Below are 19,220 nucleotides of genomic sequence, written 5' to 3' on the forward strand. Positions count from 1 at the left end.
AGCGCTTGTATGCACTGGCTCATTACTTTTTGAGTATATGTATGTCGTGTACTCTATGCTTTTAAAAATCTAAGAAGCAGTTGCTTTATTCCTCCTTTCTGTACAGCAATTACCTTTACCTTCAGTGAAATTCTTGCTTTTCATAGACTTACCCTGGCTAATATTAACTAGACTTCGGGAAAAAAAAAAATCCTTTAGCCCTTCATGTTGATGAATCTGATTCATAGTAAATTCCTTTACAGCTCTTACTTATTTTGTAAGTAAAATGCTACTGAAATATAGTGAAATTGCTGTTTCACCCTATTTCCTGCTAGGAAATTACCCTTGCATTCTGTGGGGAGACCTCTATGTACTTTCTAGGTGGGTGATGCCTGCTCCTCATCTCTCAGCCAGCTTTTCCAATAGTGACTTGCTCTTCAGTCATCATAAAAGCACAGTGTAAAATCTAGCTCTGGCAATGTTGGCTGATTCTAGCCACGGACATCCTCCATGCTTAGCTTTTTGTGTGGCAGTAATACTTAGCTGAAGAGTACCCTTGAATGATTCCATCTTACGGCCTCCCTTTCTCTTTCTTTAGAACCATGGAAGAGTAAGTCCTTTCTTTTTGGTGTATGTGCCTTGTGGTGCCACCAAGACATTTTCATCAGCCCTGTAGCAGTAGTTAAATAGCTGTTTACCTGTTCAGGAAAAAAAAAATAAAAATAAGAGGCTTTTGGTGAAGTTTGGGGATATTTTAGCTATTTGTTTGCTCAAATTTCTGAGTAACATTTTCTGATTTCTGATTTTCACAGCAGTGCTGTTACTTGGATCACATCCCATGTCCATTAGTTCTGGACATTTTTAACCTTGTTTTGAAATTCCTGCTTCTGTCAGTCACCTATGAATTGATTTGAATCTTAAATTTTAGATCCTTCTCTTTGATGAGGAGACATAGTGTTCGAGTATGCCTTACTTGCACTTTTAGAATTTCAAGTAAGCAATTGCAGAAATGTTAGAAAAACTAGGCCTGATTTGTTGCATTTGTGTTTAGATTTGAGGGGGTTCTGACCTAGTCTTTTGTTTTGTAAATGATTAAGTGTAACTAAGGAAAGCAGTAAAAAAACAGCAAAGCATCTGAAAACTGAATTTTCTAAGCTTCTTAGGGGTATCTTAATTTAAAATTATATTTAAAAAGTCCACTAGGTGGCAGACTTTAAAATTTCAAGGGATTGTTTTTAGTAAATTCTCTTTTCGAGCTGATGGTTGTTGTTTTCATACATCAAAGGGCTGGTCTGTATTTAAATGAGAAAAGGGACCTAAACATGGCTGATCTAAGAGTATGAATAAGAAATAGTAATTTTACCGTTAAAATCATTCTTGATTATGGGGAAAATATCTTAATGAATTATTGAAGAAGAGGAAACATCTGAGTTATAGTCATAGCCAGATTATTCTCATCCTAGAGAGAAATTGAAACTAGAAAGAGGAAAATACTGCTCAGACCCTACTCTCAGCCAAATTATCCAATTTTATGCTAAGGCACAAGAAGGCCTGCTCAGGTTTTTGAAAAATGAAAATAAATACTTGAGGGACGTACAGGGGAGAAGTGAACGCTTTTATAAAGCAGCACAGATGTGGATGGAATAACAAGCATGGATTTGGGTCTTTAAAAATGATAATTTGGCTAAATGGTATTAGGAAAGATTATAATATTCAAGGTAAGGTGTTAAATCTGATACCTAAAGTGTCTGGAATAAAGCACACTGTTACTGGGTCCTGTCACAGTTGAATCCATGCTTTATTTCAACATTTATTTTTTCCTCTTTATCTTCTGGGTGCACTCTGTGAGAAGTTACAGCAAAGAGGCCCTTATCTGTCACAATACTTTTCTTCCTTCTCCTTTTATTTCTCGTGACCTTCTGTCATATCTAGGTCCCATTTTAGCACAGATTTTGTAAATTCTCTTAATGCTTTCTTTGTTGTTTAGTTTTAATAACCTTCTAATGAACCACTAGGTCCTTGAGAACCTTTGCTTGTGTCACATTACTGATATCAAAAAAGGTAGCAAGCAGTTGTTGATTGCATGGTTTCCTTGGTAGCACGGGTTAAAGATAGCATCTCTGAATTGCAGGGTGATTACAAATGTAAGAAATTCCCCCAGGCAGCTTTTTAGTTTCATTAACTGTACAGATCTACATGTCTTCCAGCTTTCTTCCTATGTTCTTTTTGCACACTTAGGGAAGACGTTCCTGCATTCTTGCAGTTCCTATTTATTGCATCATGCAGGGGCTGCACTGCATTTATTGCTGGGAAGGCTGCATAGGATCACAGGTCACGGGGCCTAGATGTGATCCTTAATAAAATGACCAACAAGAGAGGGGCAGGGCTGGGATGAGGTCTGGGGAGTGGGGATGGGGGGTTAGGAGAAGTGAATCCAGAGAGGCCAAGTGAGGGATTTGGGGCTGTGGCTTGCATGATAGAGCATGTGACCCAGAAAGAGCAAACAAAATATTTTTGTGTGTTAAAGCTAATAAGGGTGACAAAGTTGGATGTACTGCTACTATTAATGTTATTTCCTGACATAGTGCATAGCTGGAAGGACACAACTATTTATCTGGGGAAGGCAACCTGTTATCTTGTAATGCTGACTCCGTAACAGAGTGCCTTGTGCCTTGATAGTAGTTTGTTAAAACAAAAAGTTAATGCTTTTGCAGAGTTTATTGAAATCTTCTGGTACGTGTTGAAAGATGAATTGCATAGCAAATGTGCCCTAGTCTTGCATACTGATTTCATGTGGAAGCCAGATCAATGTAATTTATAAATGAATCAAGAAGGGTTTTGTTTTCATTCAGGTCTGTCAGGGAGTTGGTGGGTGGACGCTGGCACGGCGGGCAGCACAGTGTGCAGCACACTTGGAAAGAAGAGCAGGGAGACAGAGGGCCCGTTACACAGATACGGAGTAAAATCCCTCAGGACTGTCCCTCAGGGGCAACAGAACTTTTGTCTAGCGTGTCAGGGAGTTGGAAAGCAGATCCACTTGAGGTAGTGCCATTCAGCAGTGTGAAGGAGATCGGAAGCAGAGAGCTGCACGTCTCATCTCGTGCTGATGGGTATCTGTGAATGTGTAGCGTGCTTGCTGTTGGCCATTGGCAACATACTCTGGAGCAGGAATTGGTTTTTTTTGGAGTTAAGAGGTAGGTGTAGGTGACCAGCTCACTTTTTATTTGCCTAAGGCCTTGTGGAGAGCTGCTGGCTGTGGTGATGGAAGGGGTTTGGTCTTCCCGCAAGCTGGCCAGGCTTCCTGCCAGGGGCAGGTTCTTGCTTTCTGAGCTCTCTGCTCATCGAGGTCTTTTGAGACAGTTGTTGCTTTCTGCTTGGTCTCTTCTGCTTAAACTCCAAGCGTTGTGCCTCCTGAGAGCTGAAGCTACGGGCTTGCGTTACGTAGTGTGGGAGCATGGAGTATGTTCATAGTCTTGCTGCGCTTCAAACTGTTCGCCATGTCTGACACAAAGTCTGTACTGACCTCTTGTGCCAGAAATTTCCATTCCTTTAGAGTATGGACAAGTGGCTGATGGTTTGCCACATGCGTGGATTTATTTAATTGATTTACAGACAACTTTGTAGTTTTGCACGATGTCCTATCTTGGGGTCATTGTGGCCATTGCCCATCTTGGCTTCCTAAAAACCTTTCTGTGTTGAATCATGACGGTTTCCTGTGCTGTCTGTCTTCCTTTCCAAGGATGAAGAGATCCCTATGGGCTTAGCTGATAAAAACCAAATGGATAGATGGATATGCTGTTAAGCTTAATTGCTAAAATATTCAAGTGGAAAGGTGCAAAACTGGAGAGTATATAAGCATTTTAGACAAATGTAGGCAGGACCCCAAGGCTCCTGTCAAACCTCTTCGTTCACGCAGAATGGCAGGGAACAGAAACCTTCTGTGGATTCCTGTGGGCTCCCACAGAAGATTTTCTTTCATAGACCTTGCATAAATACTGTAAAGCCCAAAGAAAGGAATTCAAAACAGAATGAAACCAGCTGGAATTCAGGAAATAGGCTTGTGGGTGTCCGTGGCTAGCATAGTGCTTTGAATAAAGGCTTTGTCTAATATACAGAGAATTGGATTAAGCTTGTTACTACCATAATATCTATTGTTCATCTGATGTAGGTGTAAGGTACACAAATTGTCAGGAACATAATACATTGGTGTTACCGATCTCAGCAAAGATAGCTGACAAGTAGGGGTTAAATACCAGGTTTAAATAAATTCCACTCAAAATAGGGTGGTTTGAGATCCTAATTCTGGCCATTGGCATCATAACACTTGTCTTCCAGTGGGTGGGTGATAAGGTGATGGCTAGGTATATGTAGATAAGCATGTCTTTGGCCAGGCCCAGAAGGCCCTCATTCATGTAGCAAGGATAAGCAGAACAGATACAGTAAAGGGAGAAGCTGGTCATGAGGACCCACTGAGCTTTGCAGTGACGGTTCTTCATTAAATTTCACAAAAGTGGAAAGGGCAGAGAGGCAATCCAGAATTAAATCAGGCAGCTGGAATGCTCTGATATGGGCTCCTTTAAAACAATTCTGATAAGCTTGCCTCGTATTATGTGAGAACGTACGCATCCAGATGGTAAGATGGGATTGTCCTTTAGTTCCAGTATCAAAAAACAGAAAAGCAACACAAATGTAGATATGCAGAAAAGCTGCGTATCATCATCAGTTGTCATCAGTGTGTTTTGCCTGACCTTATGGATAGGTGTAAACTTGGGTATGGAAAGGTCAATAAACAGCAGATTGCTCCAGTAGTGGGGAAGCAGCTCCTAGGCTGACTCAATGACTCGAGAAGGAGCGCTGGGGCTCAGCCAGTCCTTAGGGTAAGCTGTTACCGCTAGGACAGAGTCGCGCCTCTTGGCAGTGTCTTGCTTTCATGCAAAGCAGCCACTCCTGGCACCTTTGGCAAGTAAGACTTCTGGGAGCTGCAGCAGCAGTCTTTCACAGGAGCACTAAGGAGCGGCACCCATTTGGGGGCAAGCCACTGTTGATCAGAGCTCACTGGGCCCTTATAGCTTCGGAGCAATTTCCATGTCTAGAAACATCACACTTCGAGTCTCCCTTGCTGCTCTGTAGTGGCTTGGCAACTGAGGTCTCAATGCTGATGTAGACCAAGTGGCTGCACTAAGACAAAGCTGTTGTCAATTTGCACTCACCCAGGACACGGAAACTAAACCAATCCTGCATTATAAAGGTGAGTTGTTCTTTAACAACTTTAACTTCTATTTTAACAACATTGCCCCAAGAGTGGTTTGTAGAAGAGAGTGTAGTATCAGCCAGAAACTGAAGCATCTCACTCTCGTTGTCTTCTACAGTTCTCACTGACCTGGGTTTAGGAGCTAGGCTGATCAGGAACTGTGATGGGTGAAATTCATTCATTTGATACATGCACTCAGAGTATGTCATGGACACATACAGACAGAGAAGCAGCAGCAGCCCCATCCTAGAAAAGAAACGTGCATAGATGAATAGACTAGCACTGAATGCAGCACTGGAAAAAATAGGACTCTGGAGATATGACAGTAACACGGTGAAACGGTAGTAATAACATTTTGAAATGATGCGTAATTTCTCCACAGGCTGTTGGAATTGATCATGTGGAATGGGTGGAATAATGTGATGAGACGGTACTTGAAGTGATGATAATTACGGGGCTCAGCAACTTATTCCCACTTTCCGAAGGCTTCCTTGTAGATGATATTGCAAAAAAAAAAAAAAAGAAAGAAAGAAAAAAGCTGTTTAAGGAAACTTAGTACAGTGGAAAGTCATTTGGGGAAAAAAAAATCAAGTAAAGGAATAATTAATTGTTCTCAGCACAAAAACCCAGTAGTGACACAGTGTCCTACTAACAGCTGTTAGAAGCAAAGACATAAAAGTGCTTGCTACAGCAATGCTGTGCAGTTTGCTAATGCTTGCAGAAACTTTTCAAGAGTAAATGTTGGATGCAACTCACAGTAGTCACACTAAAAGCAAATAGGCTTTGAGGAAAAATCAAAATTGTTTGGAAGTTTCCAAGCTCTACGTTGTCAGTAACTCGTATATATATACGGTATTGGATTCTGCCTACCCTAAAATAGCAATTTTGACAAACTTTAATGAAGCAGTTTCATGTTATGATAGAGCATCTATGTTCATTTGATGAATCTTGAAGAACCAGAACTTGAAATGGGAGAACGTGAAGTGGAAAAAAACGTAAGCAGCTTTTAAAATGAGCAAGTCCACCGTGCGTTTTACAGAAAAAATACAGCAGGGAGGTTGTCGCCACCCAGCGAAAATCGCTGTTCTGGGTTTTCCTGCTTTTAGTTCCCAGTAGTACAGGCGTTTCAGCCGGGACGAGGGCCGTACGTGAGCACCACCTAGAGGAAATATCCTTAAGGGGTTTTCTGGTGCCTCCCCTCTCATTCTTTCAGGTCCGATCCTTGACCCTTACTGCCGAAGAGGTAAAGTGGAAGGAGAAAAAAAGAAACCGAGGCGTTGATTTTACACACGGGGGGGGGCGGGGGGTGGCCCAGGCTCTCCCTTTGAGTATGGCCCCGAGGCGGGCGCTGCCTTTTTGTGTGTAAACACAACAGAAGCTCCAGCCAACACCCTCATCTCGTCAGGGGAGGCCGAACCGGAGGGCCGGGCAGGGAGAAAGGGCCGCGGCGGCGGGACGAGGAGGAGGAGGAGGAGGAGCTGGAGCGGCAGGAAGGGTGTTTCCCTGCGCGGCTCCCGCTCCCGGTGACTCAGGCAGGAAACTCCCCGCCCGGCGCGGCCCAGGAGCGGAGCCGCCCGCCTGAAGCCCCCCTCTCGGCCCCCCGGAGCCGGGCCGGGCCCCCCGGAGCCGGCAGCGCCCAGCGGGTGAGAGCGGTGGCGGCGGCGGAGCCTCCCCGGGCTGCGGAGCGGGGGCGGCCCCGGGCTGCGGGCCCCGGCGGCGGCGCCTCGGGTGCGGCCTCGCCCCCTGCCCGGCTTACGGGCGCCGTGCCCCTTCCACCCGCGGCGGGAGGTGGCCTCGTTTGGGGGCTTTTAGTTTATTTTACTTTATTTTCGCGGCGTCCCCGTTTCTCGTAGTGCGGCGGGCCGCGCCTGCTGCTCGCGGGTGGGCGCCTAAAAGCCGGCCTTTTCCTCGCTTAGTGCAGAAAGTCCAAATTCTCGCCTCGGCGACCGTGATCCGTCGTGATGGCTCGGGTTTTGCTTCCTGGGCTGTCCCCTAGCGGGTTGGGTGGGGGAAACCCCTCAGGAGCAAGCAAAAATCGTGTGTAAGTCCACCCTGCTCTTCCCGTCAAGGGGGCGATCCCGTCGGTCTGCAGCCATAGGGTAGGGCTTTTGGGGAAGTCGAGCTTTATCCAGTTAAAGGAGTGATGTTTCAGTGAAAACAGCGGCATAAAGGGGTCGCTGGGTGGTGGCGTGCTGCTCTTGGACATCTTGTACACACCTCAGATGTGTTTCCGACAGACGGGGACTGAAACGCATTTCATCCCTTCGAGTATTTCTTTCACCCCATGAGGTGTTCCTCCAGCTCCTCAGCAGCTCCGTGAAGCGTCTGTACCTTTCGGTAAGCTCTCGCTGCCTTGCTTTTTTATTCCTGCGCCGTCTGATGGTAGGTTTGAGTGGCATTTAGACATGTAAATTGTTATTTATGCCAGGGAGACGTGCTACAGGGAAGTCGTCTTGGAGTCTGCCCGGAGTGGTGGCTCCCCTTTCGGGAAGGAAAGCTGCCTGGAAGGGTTTCTCCTTAATTACACGGTCCTACTGCTGTAAACTGTGGGAGATGCAAAGCTTAGGTTAGGCTCTCTAATGAGCGAGGTCCTTATTGCATTCCCATTATTTGTCACAATTGTATTAACTTACTGAAAACTTCCACGTGCGGTGTCCCTGGTTAGTGTGTTTTTCAGAGCGGAGCTTCTAATAATACCCTAAGATAACTTTTTGTTTTCCGGGTTACGTTGGTATCAGTTGCGTGTGTACAAACTGCTTTATGCACAGGCTGAGTCTGTACGCTCTGTGCTCAAAGCCGTGCTGCCAGTCCTCACAAAGGTTCTTGCTTCTTAGTTTTACCTAACTCCTGCTTTTTACCCTTTCAGAAACTCTTCTTGTCTCTTTCCTCCTGACCTAATGTAAAAGACTTTTTAGCATTCCCAAACAACTGGTCCGCGAAGCCTGGCTGGTACGGGCAGCCAGCGTTGCTGTGGCTGCCCAGAAGGAGGAGGAGGAGGAAGAGATATTTGGAAACAGCCTGCAGAATATTGGGGTACAGCAGGAAGGCTCAAGTGCAGCAGCATCAAAGCTTGCTCGAGGAAATGTGCAGTTCAATTTTTTTTTTTTCCTTTAAAGGGTAATGATGCAATTGATAGAATATCCCTGTAATTTCTAGTTTTCAGATTGTTGCACCGGATTTTTTTTCCTTAATTTTAAATGAAAAACCTCCTAGAGCCTTAAACAAACCAAAACCAACTCCAAACAACAACAAAAACAAACAAAAACCAACCCAGGGCCTCCCCTGAACTTCATCACTGATGAAGAAGTGTAAGACCGCGTTGTTTGCAGACCTTGGGTTCGGTCAGCTCTTGTTCAGGGTGATGAGGTGGAGAGTGGAGCAGTGTTTGAGATGTGTTCAGACCTCTTCTAACTGAGGTCTGAATATTGTGGTATCTATTTAGGGGATTTGAATTGTGAAAATTGTTTTTAAAAATCCACATTATGAGAAAGGGAACGTTCTACAAACAATCCATACTCTTCGTTTCTTAACTCCTAAATGCCTGTTTGACTTACAAAAAAATGTAGCTCTTTAGTGCACAATGTACATATGCTGTCTAAAGCATTTGTTAACAAAATCCTCATTTTTTCAGTTTGCTCTAGGTGGAAATCTGCCCCAAGGCTTGAACCCACAATCTCTCTTGACCAACTACACAGACCTTAAAGTATAATTAAATAATTAAGAGATACCTGTTCCAGCTGCACGATTATATTAGAAGTTTGTCTGATATGCTGCTCAGTTTTGTTTAATGCTTTCTTTATTCTCTCTGAAAGAGAGGTATCTTGGAAGGTGACAAGTTCCTGAGAGCAGGCGTCATGATCTTTACATAAAAGTCTGATGATTCTGAGAAGCAGGTTATTTTTATTTATTTATTTATTTACTTATGCATGAGAAAGACTTCTGAGACATTCAGATCAAGGCTTGTTTAAAGAGTGGAGACTTCGGGGCAGTTGTACCGGATCTACAGAGTTACATAAGAAGGAACAAAAAACCCTTACAAAGCTCCTTTTCGTGGATTCAGTTTTATTCATCGGTTGGCCAGAAAGCTGCTAGAATCACTTGCAGTGTTATACCAGAGAAAATTAATTTTAGGATAATTTCCACATGCATTTATGTATGAGTCAAGACAATTTCATTTTACAGTCATTGCTCCGCATTCTCGGGGCAAATTCTTAATGTGGTTCCTTTACTGTACCAACAAGTAAAAGTAAACTTTAATGTTGGGTAGTGTGTTACACCGTAGTGAATCAGAAGTCAAGATATGATTGGCTTGGCTTCTCTTGAAACAGCAACAGTGAGAGTTTCTGAATTTTTGTTGTCTATATATTTTTAAACAGCTGTAGTTACTATGGCAAGCCCCAACTCAGTAAGCAGTTGCTCATGAACTGCATTAGGTGCTTGTTTCTGTAGGGGTTCTGCAGGAGCTTGACACAAACTGAGCACAAATGGCCAGTGAAGTGGTTCGGATGGATCCATGCGTGCACATGGGAATGTGATTCATTTAAATGCTTCTGAGTTTCCCCATGCTCTTGATTAGATCACTTGGTAATTTGAGAGCAAGAAATAAATAGAATGGGTTTGGAAACCCCTGATATGCAGAACATACAACTTGTTAAAAGTGGCCTCTGATAGACTAAAGGTATTTTGGGGTATTGGTATTTGGGGGTATATTGGGGTATTTTGGTAGTTTTTGACTACACCATTACTTTATATAAATAAAGCTACCTATATTTGGCTTTTTTTTTTTTTTTTGTGGATGTGTGCAGCTCTGGCACAGGAACACCAAAGAAGGACATTTCAAAATTGTGAAATGTGATTGTATCCCCACAAAAACGCACTGAGAATTTAGCAGTGGTGCTACTTGTATTTTAAGCTACAGACATCAGCTTAGGATTCTTCTGTGCTATTCATTTGGCCTCAGAGGCTGACGTTTCGTTTATAGGGCTCAGGGGTGTACTTTGCTGCGTAACACTGATAGCTCGCAGTGTGCATTGGTTTCTCGTTTTAAGTGTACTCGCATTAATCAACATCATCTGTCTTTGCAGTGATAAAATGAATGGATGATGCACTGATGTGACTTGCATCTCTTCTCAGGAGGCGTGTGAGAGAAGTAAAGGCGAATGTGATGGTCCTCGGGCTGGGCAGCTGCTCCCTGGTCCTGCAGGCACATTGCTGGGAGAGGTGCCCTGGCACAGCTTGAAATGCATACCCTTCACGAGAGGTGAAGGGTATTCATTTTACCTACTACCTTTAATGCTTTTCTTATTTCAGATAACTGGGTAACACTAACATGTAAGTAGCTGGAACTTAAGGTTTGACTTTTGTTAGGAGCAAGCGCCAGGCCAGCAGGCTGTGATGTCCCCCGTTGCCCATTTTGTGAGTGCTCATTGCTGACGAAGCCGTGACTCCACTCGTTGTGGAGCGAATCGCACAAGTATGTTGTACTTGGACTGGACACTGGGAATTAATTTTTTTCCAGTTTAGTGGCGTCTCCCTCAGCAGGCCTCTCACAGGACTTGTTTCTGCAGGTCTGCTTTTCTGGAGTGTTGATCAGGAGGTGATAGAACGACCAAACACGTTTTTAAAGCCAAGAATTACTCAATTGGAGCATAAAATGCCTTTTCCCCTCCCCTTACTCCACCCAAAGGCATCTTAGTATTTTAGAGAAAGTGTAGACTTATGCTGTTTAGATGACTGCTTCTACAAACGGTCATCAGTGGTGAGTCTCTGTAATGCTTTTATGAACGAATACAGTATAAAGTGTAAGAAAAATAAATAGTGCTGTTGGTTTTAGAAAAAAACACTAAACACTTGTTTTTCAAAGCCAGCACTATGTTAGGACATGGAGAAGGCTCTTGGGAGATCTCACTGTGGCCTTCCAGTACCTAAGGGGGGCCTACAGGAGGCAGGGGAGGAACTCTTTGTCAGGGAGTGGAGTGACAGGACAAGGGGGAATGGCTTTAAACTAGAAGAGGGTAGATTTAGATTAGATATTGGGAACAAATTCTTCACTCAGAGGGTGGTGAGGCCCTGGCACAGGCTGCCCAGAGAAGCTGTGGATGCCCCATCCCTGGAGGTGTTCAAGGCCAGGCTGGGGCTTTGGGCAACCTGGTCTGGTGGGAGGTGTCCCTGCACATGGCAGGGGGGTTGGAACTGGGTGGGCTTTAAGGTCCCTTCCAACCCAAACCATTCTGTGGTTCTCTGACATGAGCCTTAAGAGTTGATGTGCTAGGTAGTGATTCCAGAAGCCGCGTCTGGAAAATGACTTGGAAAGAGTGCATCCCCCTCTCCCTGGAGGAAAACAATGTTTTCTTCCCCACCCCGGCCCCTGATCTTGTGAAATCAAAGCACGGTTCAAGACCTTACATGCTTAAATAAGCGGTTTGTTTAACAAGAGGGGTTGTATTATAGCTCAGACCGAAATGGAAAGACTCCATCCAGACTCAGTCAGTTGTTCAGTCCTTGTGGGTCATTTCCCTCACCTGTAGCATGGCAGACTGGTGCTCTACCCACCATCCTACCCGCAGCTTTCAGTGTGTGTGTGCAGGTGCACCCTCATTTGATTAAAATAACAGCAACGTGTCGTTGGATAAGGATAACCCACCGAACCTATGTGGAATGGGCACTTCGTGAGCAACGTGTGCCAGCAGTCTTTCCCCAGGACGAAAGGTGCTGTGTCTGAGGAACGCACACCCGCTTTCTCCTCTTCTTTCTGGGGTCATGGTGGTTCTTGCTGTTTTTTTTCTTTGTACTTTGCAGAATTCTTAAATTGGGAATCTTCTCCTTGCTGAGAAATGAGGGCTTTTCGCAGCTGCGGAGCATGCCCTAAGTTCAGTGCTTTAGTGCGTAGCTGCTGTGCCAAGTTTTAGGTGTTCCCAAAGCAACGCCGAGCAGCATTGCCTCCTAACACATCTGCGTGGCAGAGCAGGAGCTGGTTTACAGAGCTCCTGCAGTAGCAGGAGGAATCTGAAACACCAGCGTGGAAAATACACGCTTTGAGAGTAGCTGCAGGAGATACAGAAAAATGCCCAACGCAGCAAAACGAGAAGAGAAGATCAGACCAACAGGGGAGGAGTGAACTGTGTGAGAGGAAAAGCACATGAAAAAGGGAAGGGGAGTTAGCCAAGAAGCAATCAAAAGAAAGAACTGGAAGTCAAAGGACAGCAAAACGTAAGTTGCGCTTGCTGCAATTCAAAGACGTAGCATCAGAGAGTGTTAAAGGGGTGAGGGAAGTGAGTGCAGCAGAACCTAACCTAGAGTGAGAGGATAGAGCTTCAACTTCGTCCTGTCCTGAGGAGAGGCCAAGTACTGCAGAAGGGTTTTTCATATGTGCATAAGTTTAAGGTTCATGTACTTTTTAATTTCATATTCACGCAGAATATTAACTCAGCTTGGTAAGAATTAATGAGCAAATCAACACAAGCCTCCTCAGCCATCCAGCCCCACTAGTAGTGGGTATGTATTTTTTATTATTTTTTTAAACAAGGGGGCTTGTATTTTGGGCTTGAGGCTGAGTTACAACAGATAAGCCAAACCAAGGAAAACACCTGTGAATTCCTGTCGTGCAAGTGCTGTTGCAGAGCAGCTGTGTGCTGCAGCCCGGGCCGCAGGGACAGGCCCTCCCTCCTTGTCCACGTGCGTGGGATTCCTTCGGAGCGAGGAGTTGCAGGGCTGGGCCCCTGCCGTGCCCTCCTTACGGATTTACAAACAAAACGGGCAGCGATGGGCAGAACCAGGTTCCCATTTTCGAAGCGTGTGCGTCACGCTGCGCTCGAGATTCACGCGTGGGGATAGGATCCGACCCTAGGTTTGATCATCAGGGTGCTGCGTCTCTCCCGCAGGGCTCCAGGATGCGTGGCAGTGCTCGCCGGGCTGCCCGCTGAAACACCCAGCAACTGTGAGCTGTCTGCTGCAGGTACTGCTGCTGTAGGAGCGGTGTGCGCCCGGCCACGCGCTGCTGCCGGCCCAGCGCAGAGATAAGCCTTCCCTTCGGCTGACTTGCTAGGCCGTGAGACCACGGTAGGAGGCTGGTAGCTCTGGAGGGGGGACGCCTGCAATTCCTCCACAAGCGTGACTGATTCTCAGCTGCCTGCTGCTGCGTGTGTCAGCCAGCCGCCTCGTCTCGCTGACCGCGGTGTTGGCAGCGGCGTCCTCCTGACCTTGGTGGTGCCGTGGCGGGGAGGGAGGGAGGGAGGGACGGTCCTGACTCACGGCAGCGTGGGTTTTGGGTTCCACGCGCGTGGCGCCACGGCTGCTTCCCCGAGCATCCGGCACCGCACCGAGTTCGGTGTCGGAGGGGCTGAGGATGCTGTCGCTGAGCACCTGGACATCGCTTAAAGAAAGGGGAGTTCAGTGGTGTAAATAACAAAGTTATGAGGTATTTACCTGCACGGGATAGCTGCAGGCTATCTTAATAAAGAAGGGTTTGCCCGCTTTTGCCTGGTTCCTCCTCTGCACCCTTGCAATGCCGGGGCAGGAAATGTGAGCCACCCCGCAAGAGTCTAGTACTGAATTAACTGCGGCTGTTGTGGGACCGTTCCTCCGGGGTTTGCTGTGCTGCTGGCGGGGGATAATTGTCTTGTGTTTTTTTATTTTTTATTATTTTCCTTTTTACACTTCCTGAGCCTTTTTTATTCCAAATACAGACTTTATGAAAGCTTAACTGCGTGTCAGATCTGTTGCAGAAAGGACTGTCAGCTGCTGTTCGCTTCCTTCTGCCCCTTACTTTAATAAGGTGGGTCAGTAAATGAAGTGAAAGGACTTTTTCTTTGCTCCCTCAGCTTATGCAAAACTGTTGCTTAGGAACGAAGAGGAGCTCCAATCCTGAAAAAAACACCCCAAACCCACACTGCATTAATCCCCTTCGCAAAAAGGCAGATCCTGCCGTCAGAGCACTGAAAAAGAGCATTCAGACGGGACAGATCCAGCATATTGCTGTTCTCTAAAGCAGTTTAGTTATCAATTTGTTAAAATCACTTCTGCTCAGTCTGAATCGATAGATCCACAGTTGATCAGCTGCCAATTTTGAAACATAATTAAGTTAAAAGAAAACTAAAAGTAAAATTTTGAAAGAGATCTTGGAAGTTTGAAAGAAAAGTGAGGATCACAGTTGTTGCTGTACTGTTCTTGGAAGAGAAAATCAGTCCCTTTTGTTAGCTCTTGCCTTCATAAGGGCCTTTTGTGTTCGGTCTCATGGTTTAACTTGTTGGAACATTACGAGGAATATTGAATCAATTTATCTTCATAGAAAAATGATCCAATTGATTTTCTGCAAGCCAATCACATGCAAGAATGGCACAAGGGAACGGAAGAAATGAGAAAAATGTTGCGTTGCTATAGGGATAGAACTGAACACCGGCTGCCTAGAGCCAGCCTGTTCCTGTGGGAGTGTTGTCACTGATTCCTATGGAGTTTGCTGAGGTCCCAGTTCATTAGATCACTCGCTTGTCTTTTTAAGTTTATCCCTATTTTAATTTCTCTCCTACTGTGGATGGTCTGCTTGAATACCTTCGTGCCTCTTTTTTGGAGGATGTGCTTCTTTTCCCCTTCCTTAGCTGCTGCACTTAGAATTATCCGATTTTCATCATTGCATCCTGCCCTGTAAAGTAGGGTAAGCTTTGGTTCATTTACTTATTTTAAGCCTATTTTTAAAAATCAAAACAACTCATGCCAAGGTATTTCAATTCACAGATTGCACTGCAATCGTAATTTTCGGAATCCATGCTAGGCTTAGTTTAAGACTCCTGGTTTAATTTGAAATTCAAAGATGCTTTTGGAGACTTAGGAAAGAAAAGAGCCAGTGTCAAAGGAAGTGCTGTTTAAAGTGCAGACAGACTTCCTCCTTGTTTTATTTTGAGCCTGGGAACATGCACAAGCACTTGGAGATGCAGTGCGTCTGTTCAAAAACAAAATGAAAAAATGTGTCCAGTGGACTGCAAAAAGGCACAGGGAATCCCCTCCCAGCACCTGCCTTCAGTCAGATATAACAGTGTTCTCATCTGTGAAATCATAAAATTTTCTAGAGCTTGTGTAATCCAGCAGTTTTTTGATAAGTCATTTAAAGCCACCCTTATTTATCTCAGACTTTTGCATGATTCTTCAGTTTTTTTGGATAAGAAATATTTTTTTAAGGAAGTTTTTATTTATATCACTTCCTTTTTAAATGCATTTGTGGATTTCACAGCTGTCAGGCTGTTTGAAGCATAACTGTATTTTTGATGGATTCATGCTTTTAAAAGTTCAAGCATGCTCAGAACTCACGGTTAAATGAAAATAAGTACTTTTCTTTCTTTTTTTTTTTTTGAGATAAGTCTTTAAGATACTGGTGTAGATACAGATGAGTCCCTGTGGTCTGACTTGTGTAGTTTGTAAAGCCATGCATGGTTGACAGAAATGGTGCAGTATTCAAGCAAAGATCCAGGCATGTTACTGCATCTGCAACAGTTCCTGGAGCTCATGGCTTCGATAGAAACCAGATGCCAGAAAGTGCACACAGGGAAGAGAGCAGCACGTCGACCTCTGGGTGCTCTGGCAACCTTGTTAAACTGGGAGGAAAAAACCTCAGGCAGAAGTGAAAAACAGATACACTGCACCTCTTGCAGCTCTCTAGCGCAGCTGTCTCCCAGATGCCACGTGAAGCTGCAGATCAGCGAGTGCGTGCAAGCAGCCCGTCAGCGGGGTGGCTCAGTTTTGACCAGGCGTGGAGGTGGTGCTGAACCCCTGCTCGTCACACGTCCTGTGCTGCACACTCTGCTCCTACCTAACAGGCAACGATTTTTATCGAATACTTTTTGCGGAGAAGGGCTTTGTTCTTCATCTGTAAGTAGATCACCAAGCCCGGTTAGGAGGTTGAACTGTTCATGTTGACAGTCAGTGTCCTTGCAAAGTTCAGATGGATAGATCCTGAAGGCCATTAGAGGCTGTTCCTGGGGGAAGTCTTGCCCAAATGTTTTGTGGCAGAAGCTTAAAAGGAACTGCTTGGTAATTTCTGCGCTTACAAGGAGGTCTCAGGAAGCCTACAGTTACTTAAGTTCATTTGCTTTACCCTTCTTTTTCTTTTTTTTTTTTTTTTTAAGACTTAGTTGCCAGCTACAAGTTACATCCTCTGGATCTCGGGTGCTGTTGCTGACATGTTTAAGAGCTATCTCCTATCATCTACCAACGTTTTCCTGTTTTAGGTATTTATAGACTATTTGTGAGTTGTCGCTTATCTTCTGCTTGATAAATAGTTTGCCTTGCATAACTCTGTCACTGGGAGAAATCTTAAAAACTCAAAGGTGGTGTTTTTATGTGTTTTTTTTTCCTGCCTCCTTAATTCCTTAGGATTTGGGTGGTTTTTTGTTTGTTTATTTTTAAAATTTTGAGCTTGAAAGTGGAATTGTATTACAGCAGTCTTCGTTTTTTTCATAGTGATTGTGGAGTTAATGCACTTTTCTCTACCCTCTGATTTCTCAGTCCTTACATTCTATTTTTTATTATTTTCTTCTGGTAACTTCTGATTTGTTGTTGCTGTTCAAAAGAAAGACACAGGAGGAAATTACGGGATTTATTTATTTATTTTTTATTCCAAATAGTTTGAAACTTCAGAAGGGCCTAAAGAGCAAGCTGAAAGATGCATGCTGGGCATTTTCTGATATGCTTGGAATTAATCTTATGCAATTATGTTATTCTGTAGGGATGGAGATGTGGAACAGGTGTATTGATTGCTGTTAGGATCGACCTCATCTCTAAATATCAGAGCAATGTTGAGCAGGGCACTGTGTGCCATGCCACTGCATGACTGTGAACGATGTACAGAATGATGACACTTAAGATAGATCAGCAAACCTTTTGTCTGAATACGTTGCCGAATAATAAGCAAGTTCCTAAGTCAGATCAAAATGTAAATAACGCTAAAGGAGCTTCAAGGTCTGCTGCCTTTCCTGGTTTTGTTTGTCTTGTGGACAAAATGTCATGGAGACAGCACAGTACGCTCTGTAGCATAAGCTTTTCTGGGCAGGTCAGGCCAATGCTTGTCTACTTCAGCAATGAAAGAGAAGAAGCATATCTTAATTAAAGCTAGTCAGTGACCTTGTGCTAGCATACACGAAGTTTCCCTAAAGAAAACCCTGTGATTGATGCCTCTTACCTTTGGACGTGATGGGACTTTGCACTGTAAGACTAAAGCTTTTCCGTACAGGAGACAGAGATTTTTAGTGCGCTGGGTTTGAAATCCAGAAAAAGAGGCTGGGAATCGGCCCAGACGCTGCTGTCTCAGTTAGGAAGCTGAGTGTGCTCATCAGACACCAACATCTAGCTAACCAGCATGTAGGTGCGTGGGAGTCCCTCTCCTGGAGGGAGGATGAAAGGTAATGAATGCTTGTTTGTTTTTATTAAGTTGTATATTTCTAGGAAAACGTGTTCCTGGAATACATTTTGACTTTAGTGCTGTAATGCTGGGTTGTGATGCAAAGATCACAACAAGGGAAAGAAAAAAAAAAAGGATAATTTCAAAAGTAATTCATACATGTCTTCTACTTGAGAAAAACAATCCTGGAAAACCTCAGGTAGGTGCAAAGCTGAAAACACAGCATCACAGGAATGTAGTAAGAAAGTAAACCTCACAGCTTGGGTAAATTGACTTGGGTAACTATAATTATCAGAGTAACTATGGTGTTTTAATTTGTTCTCATTTAGGTAAACTCCTAATCAGACTGGCTTACGATTTTTTAAGGAGGTCTTTGAAGTTTCTTATGTTCTCTGCCAAAATGCTGGTGCTGCTGCCCAGTAATTTCACCTGTAACTTCACTCAGACTGAATGAGTCTCAAGGAAGCAAAACCATCCAGTTTCGTGTCTTGGGAATTTTAGTTTCCTTAATTTAATTTTCCTGATACTTGAGGGGCGGGGGAGCCCAAACCTGTTTTTGCCAGCCATTCATGTTTGTACATTAGAAATAACTTTTGTCTTTTGGAGCTGGTTTTATTAACATCAGCAGGAAAAAAGGAAGTGGGGGGGAAGCAACGTTGAAGAAAATCTTTGCTGCCCGGGTCGCGGGGCTTGTGCATCAGGAGCTTTTGCAGCCCTGGCCTTCTCGCTGCTCTCAGGCCTCTGCTGCTCGGTCCCAGGGGCTGAGGGCGAGCAGAGCCGGTCCCTCGCCACATCTGCAGATGTGTCAGAGATGGGCAGGAAGGAGCTTCTTCCTCTTTCACGTCTTGCTAGATAATAGAATAAAAAAGCGGGGAACTGGTGCGCTGAAATGCTGGCTTGGCCAACCAAGCACCAGGCATGCGGATCAAAATTACCAAATGAGGCCGTGAGCGACCATAAAACAAGGCCTTTGTAACAGTCTGCACGCCATTAGTTACGTTCTCCTGGTTCCAGAAATGCTGAGTTATCTTTGTGAAATCATGCCGAAGGGCTTGGAAAAAATGCGCCGTCCTGTGTTTCTTCTCACAGTCCAGGGGCAGCAGGAAGCCTGTGTTCCCCTGCCTCACACGTCCCGCCTGCTGAGAGGGGTTTCTCTAAAGTGTGCTGTTAAATAGGTGGTGGCAGTGTAAGTGAGAAGGGATTTGGGTTTTGCTTATATTTTGGTTAATATTTTTAATTTACTTTCCAGGTATTTATATTCTTGGCTCTCTTCTGTGCTGGGGAACTGGGATGTGTTTGAGGTGGAGGAACACGGAGTGGCTGAGGCTGTCAGGGCCCTCTGGAGGCCGCCAGGCCCAAGCCCTGCCCCAGCAGGGCCACCCAGCGCAGGCTGCCCAGGCCCATCTCCAGGCGGCTTTTGGAGATCCCCAAGGAGGAGACCCCACAGCCTCTCTGGGCAGCCTGTGCCAGGGCTCCTCACCCGCACAGCACAGAAGTGCTCCTGGTGCTCAGGGGGAGCCTCCTGGGTGCCAGTTTGTGCTCAGGGCCTCTGGTCCTGGCACTGGGCACCACTGGAAGGAGCCTGGCTCCATCTTATTTGCACTG

At 44.9% G+C, this 19,220-nt stretch overlaps 1 protein-coding gene across 6 annotated transcripts in view; it reads left to right on the top strand.

Moving 5' to 3' along the window:
* The first annotated feature begins 6,353 nt into the window (after positions 1 to 6,353).
* The window catches only part of CYFIP1 (cytoplasmic FMR1 interacting protein 1), a 68,431-nt gene continuing 55,564 nt past the window's right edge, over positions 6,354 to 19,220 (top strand). The window contains exons 1-2 of one of the 6 annotated variants that reach the window (XM_083805584.1): positions 6,648 to 6,873; positions 7,468 to 7,567. The gene's annotated coding sequence lies outside the window, so the exon portion shown is untranslated. Of the gene's footprint in view, positions 6,474 to 6,647; positions 6,874 to 7,467; positions 7,568 to 16,344; positions 16,447 to 19,220 lie in introns of those variants that run through there. The other 5 variants (XM_083805580.1, XM_083805581.1, XM_083805583.1 and 2 more) reach the window with 5 other exon arrangements.

The sequence above is a fragment of the Anser anser genome, assembly GCF_964211835.1.
Source record: "Anser anser genome assembly, chromosome: 1".
Taxonomy (NCBI): Eukaryota; Metazoa; Chordata; class Aves; order Anseriformes; family Anatidae; genus Anser; species Anser anser.